This window comes from Phodopus roborovskii, unplaced genomic scaffold (assembly GCF_943737965.1).
Source record: "Phodopus roborovskii unplaced genomic scaffold, PHOROB, whole genome shotgun sequence".
Taxonomy (NCBI): Eukaryota; Metazoa; Chordata; class Mammalia; order Rodentia; family Cricetidae; genus Phodopus; species Phodopus roborovskii.
This window is the reverse complement of record NW_026125701.1, coordinates 215,890-222,292: the sequence shown is the minus strand read 5'-3', so window position 1 is coordinate 222,292 and position 6,403 is coordinate 215,890.

Below are 6,403 nucleotides of genomic sequence, written 5' to 3'. Positions count from 1 at the left end.
AATTTTTCATACTTCACCCATAGAGGGATAACAAAATGATATCACCATAAGTTTAAATAAATAAATAATGAAATCACAGGAGACAATGAACAACAACAAAATGGATCCAGACTCTACTCTTCCTGGAGTAGAAAAGGACAGATTTGAGTAATGAAATAATCAGATAGATAGATCGCCTGTGACACTTGAATGATACAAGATGGCAGCAAACTTCAGGGTTCACAGTGTATAAAATGAAAGAATATAATAATTACACCTTTACATATGTAAGTCGTTGAAATTTTTTGTATCAACAATTCTTGGGCAGACATACCAGACATGATAAAGTAAGTTTTCATCACAGATTTTTAAAATTCCATAAGTCAATAATCAGATAATCATACTGTCTTGCCAGATGAAATATGCTGGCCTCACATCATCACAAGGGTCTGAATCTCGGTTGTGGTACATCAGACCTGGGATGATGTGCTTATACCTGGCATAGCAGTAGTAGCTAAAATGTTGATATCAGCTGAAAAGATGGATGCAGCAGGAACATGACCAGCAGAGCTGAGAAAGAGCTGTTCTTCCATGTTCTGGGCCGCATCCTTTTGTGAGGTCTCGATGATGGAGCCAACTTCCTTGTGCCACTATTTCGTCTAATCGTAGATCACACCCAATCTTCAGATGTGGAGGAAGAACAGGGAGCCAAACACCCAGACCTCCAGGCCTGCCTTGGTGTAGTATTTATACTTCTCAGAGGGCACCATGGAATCTTCATGACTCAATCATCCACCATCCCTACTACTCTGGGGTATGTATAGATCATTCAGGAACTGCAGTGTCCATGTCTACAATGCTCCTAACCTTGTCCCTGACAAATATTCGCACCCTAATCATAAATGATGATGTCATTGTCTGATGTTTAAATAATTTAAATAATTAGATAAGTCAGTAATAGCTAACTGTCACAATGAAGAGGCGATATAGCATTTAACTGCAGGGATAAATGTCCAGACTCCAGTCAGGAAGGATGTCATCATCATCTATTGAAACAATTAATCATAAAATGTGATGATATTGCATTTTGACATCCCAAGAGGGAACTTTACAGGTCTCTTCTTGGAATAGAGGATAATTAGCTTACATATGTATACAAATATTTATATTGTATTGGGTCTTAATATGAACTGTCAATTTATGTAATTTAATTATGTAATTAGAGGATCTTTAGCACCAATTCCAGGTGTCATGGATGATATAATCATTGTTTTATATAACTAAATAATCAAATAATGTGTTCATTTCACATCATCCACTTCCCTAAGGTGGCTCCATTCCAGACTCGTGAATATTTTTGTCATTATTAATTCAAATATTTTAATTACATAATTAATATTTAGATGGTCTAAAATACTTGACTCCCACCATCGTGGTATCATAATTCCCTGAGCATTGATAGTCAAATTTCCTATTTTTATAATTAAATCATAACATCATCAGTTGATGTAATGGTTTGCCATACTCGACACAATTGTCTCTCCATTGACTCCCACAAGATTGTGTGAAACTCCCTGGTTTATCCCATATTTAACCTTAGAGTTTCGTAGTAAAATGTATAAATACTGAAATGTCATTGCGCAAGCAGGGTTTTAGATGGTATCACATACTTAATGTTGGACAGCTTCCTCAAAAGAGATGGACTGCAATCCAATAATCCCTAAGTGTACTATAACACATGGATATCATCATCCTGAAGGAAGTTAGCAATGGAAAACTCATCTTTTGATGAGTAAGTGTGAGTCTTATTATCTTTTAATCCACAAGGTGGCATCAAATTTCAGGGATCACTGTTTATATAATGAAACATTTTAATAATTACATCTTAAAATATAAATGTCTTTGAATTTTTTTGTATCATCAATTCCTGGGCAGAAATGCAAGGGATGATAATTGGAAAGTCCTGCATACTTAACTTTCATGAGATGGAACCAAACTCCAGTGATTGTCAAGGAAGTAATACTTAGATACGTAAATAATGCCTACCTGGGAGGAATGGCCAGACTCCAGTCATGAAGGACCACATATTCATCGATTTAAATAATAAATATATAATGAAAAATGATTTTATAATGACATGGTGGTGCATACTTCAATCCCACATGGAGAAGTCAGACTGATCCCTATCTCGAATAATGATTTATGTTAAAAATTAAATTGATAATTAATTAGTTGGCATTTTATATTAATTCTGACAAGATGACACCAAAGTCGTAAAACTATGGCTGATGTAATGATCTATTTAAATAGCAAAATAATCAAGTAATGAGATGAGGTTACATCGTGAACTCCCAAAATCTGACTCCAAAAGGGACTTATGGACCATAACATTATCTTTATTTTAAATATGCTAATTAAATGATGAATTATTATTTAATTTCCTAATTTTACAGTTAAATAAGTAAGTGTATATCAGATGATGTGATGGTCTGGCATGACTGACTCCCATAAGTAGGCTCAAAACTACAGTGATCGCTGAATTCAGAATGACAGATTTTTCAAAATTAAATGAATAAAATTACACAAGTGGATTGATGGTGTTCTATAGGTGACTCCTAAAATATTGTTCAAAACTGAAGAGATCATTGAGATTTTAATCATATATTTGAACAAAACAATGAATGCTGAGAGAATTTCTCCTAATGCAACCCCTGGAGAGATAACAAAACGATATCAACATTGATTTAAATAAATAAATAACGAAATCACAAGAGACAATTAAAAACAACAAGGTGGATCCAGACTCCACTCTTCCTTGGGTAGAAAAAGACAGATTTGAATAATGAAATAATCCTATAGTTATATCGTCTGTCACACTTGAATCACACAGGTGGAAACAAAATTCAGGGTTCACAGATTATATAATGAAACAATGTAACAATTAAAACTTTAAATATGTAAGTCATTGACATTTTTGGGTCATCAATTCCTGGGCAGAAATGCCAGACATGATAAAATATGCTGTCTTCACGTATTTTTAAAATTCCATAAGTTAATAATCCGATAACAATACTGTCTTGCCTGATGAACTGTTTTGGCTGACATCATCACCAGGGCCTGAATCTCTGTTGTGGTGCAGCAGTTCCTGAGATGATGGGCCCATACCTGGTGTAGCAGCAGTAGCTAACATGTTGATATCAGCTGAAAAGATGGCCGCAGCAGGGGGCATCACCAGCAGAGCTGGGAGAGAGCAGTTCTTCCCCTGTTCTGGGTCGTCTTCCTTTTGTGAGGTCTCAGTGATGGTGCCGAAATCCTAGTGCCACTACTTCTTCTCATCTTAGATCACAACCGATGGGAAGATGTGGAGGAAGAGCAGGGAGTCAAACACCCAGACCACCGTGCCTGCCTTGGTGAAGTCTTTGTACTTCTCGGAGGGCACCATGGGATCTTCTGGACTCAATCATCCAGCATCCCTAGTACTCTAGGTGATGCATAGATCATCAAGAATCCGCTCTGTCCATGTCTACGACTTTCCTAACCTTGTCCCAGACAGATATTTGCACAATAATCGTAATCGATGATGTCAATGTCTGCCATTTAAATAATTAAATATGTCAGTAATAGCTAACTGTCACAATAAAAAGGTGATGTAGCAGTTAAGTGGCAGTGGAGAATGGCCAGACTCCAGTCATGAAGGATGTCATCATCATCAATTGAAACAATTAATCATAAAATGTGATGATATTGCATATTAACTCCACAAGAGGGAGCTATACAGGACGCTTCGTGGAATAGAGGATTACTGATTTACAAGATTATACAAATATGTACATTATCTTGTGTATAAACACGAACAGTCAATTTAAACACTTTAATCATGTTATTAGATGATCTGTCACACTTGTCCCAACAAAGTGGCACCAAATTCCAGGTGTCACGGATGGTAACCTCATTGCTTTATATAACTAAATAATCAAATAATGAGCTGATGTAACACCAACCACTTCCCTAAGGTGGCTCCAAAACAGACTTGTGAACAATGATGTCATCGTTAATTTCAATAATTTAATTACATAATTAATATTTAGATGGTCTAAAGTACTTCACTCCCACATTGTGGAACACTAATCCACTGATCATAGATAATCTAATGTTCTATTTTAATAATTAAATAATAACATAATCAGAGGATGACATGGTCTGCCATACTGGACACAAGTTTTCTCCAACTTGACTCCCACAAGTTTGTGTGAAACTCCCCAGTTCATGGCTTATTTATTCACAGAATTGAGTATTAAAATGTGTATATGCTGAAATGTCATTGTGTATGCAGTTCTTTAGAACATTTGATGTTGGAGAGCTGCCTCAAAAGAGATGAACTGCATTCCAATAATCCCTATGTCTACCCTAACACATGGATTATCACCAACCTGATGGAAGTTACCAAATGAACACTCATCTTTTGATGAGTAATTGTGAGTCTTATTATCTTTTAATCCATAGTTTTACTTCTTAGAAGAGAGATCATTTATAAACAGAAGTCTTTGAACCTTTCATACACAGACTGTTTTCTCGGATATTAGGTAATGTTGAATTGGGTAATCAGTAATAGCGCTAGGACAACTTCCAGAGATTTGGCTATGACTTGGTTAGGGAATCAAATGCTGCCATTAAAAGTTTTAGGAGATAGTTATCTTGGGAGATTGTGATGTCCTATGATAACACTTCATCAAAGCTGCTCTCTGGTCCTTGGCCCATGATATCAGGATAGAGAATGAAAGCAGGGTTGTCAGGCAACCTTTATGATCCAACATTCTGTCACAATCTAGTGCACCTCCCACATGCTAAAATTAGCATACCCACCCATTGACTAACCTTACAGCCTCACTGATTTTCTCACAAAAACAAAAGAGGGATCTTTTTTTTTTTTTTTTTTTTTTTTGAGTTGTACATATTTACCAGTCTCTCAAGCTACAACATCCCTATAATGATATAAGGATGCAAACGAAAGCATCATTATGCCATTAAAGCACAATGATGAGTATTTCAACCTATTTTCTATGCTTCAATTTTCTCATTTCCAGAATGCAAACAATACCATTAATCGCCTCTACCATAATCCTTTCCCTAAGTGTTGAAAATAAATTTCTCTTCATTCTGGTACATTTAGAGCAGCTTGATCTCATTGTTTCTCAGAGTTGTTTTATTTGCACTTGGCTGATGATTAAGGATTTTGAGTACTGTCTTATTGTCCTATGAATCACTTTAGATTCATCAATTATTAATTTTCTATTGAGTCCTGAATCCCAATTTCTAATATGGTGATTTAGAGTTATTTGGTGTTGGAGGTGTGTCATGTTATCAGCCCGACAGAGTTCATTAGATAAGATTCTCTGATCATGAGATTATTAAATTATTCAGTTTTTAAAATCGGTGTTGACTGTGTCCTTCAGACATCAGCTCTATCGCAACCTCTCAGAAACTGATGATGCGAAATAATACAATTTTTTTCAATCGTTTAATCATTCGATCTTTAAAAATCTATTATTACATAATCAGTAATCACTGCATAACCCAGTGTCCCTCATTCTCAGGGCACTTCTTCTGGTACCAGTCTCCTTTTGTTTCAGTCACACAGGGGCCAAACACATAATGGCACACGATTAATTCCCAGGGAGGAATAACCAGACTTTTGTCATGAACGATAACATCTTCATCGATTTAAATAAATAGTATATAATGAAATATAATTGAATAATAATATGGTGCTTCATAATTAAATCCGACATGGAGAAGTCAACCCTTCTCTTCATGGAATAATGATGTATTTAAAAATTTAAATTGATAATTAATTAGTTGGTGCTTAATATTAACTCTACAAGTTGGCACCAAACTTGTAAAACTATGGCTGATGTAATGACCTGTTTCAATAGCGAAATAATTAAGTAATGAGATGATGTTACATCATCAACATCCAACATCTGACTCCAAAAGAGACCCATGGTCCATAACATCACCTTTATTTTAAATACGTTAATGAAATGATGAATTTTTATTTAATTTCCTAGTATTACAGTTAAATAAGTATGTGTAGTATTAGATGATGTGACGGTCTGGCTTGATTGACTCCCATAACGAAGCTCAAAACTCCAGCGATCACTGAATAAATAATGACAGATTTTCATAAATATATGAATAAAAATTCAACAAGTGGATGGTGTTTTACACAGGACTCCTATGAGATTGCTCATGACTGAAGAGTTCATTGAGTATTTAATCACAGATTTGAACAAAAAAAATGAATGATTAATGAGATAATATCTCATACTTCACCCCTAGTGGGATAACAAAATGATATCACCATTGATATAAATAAATAAATAAATAATGAAATCACCAGAGACAATAGACCAGCATCTTCAAC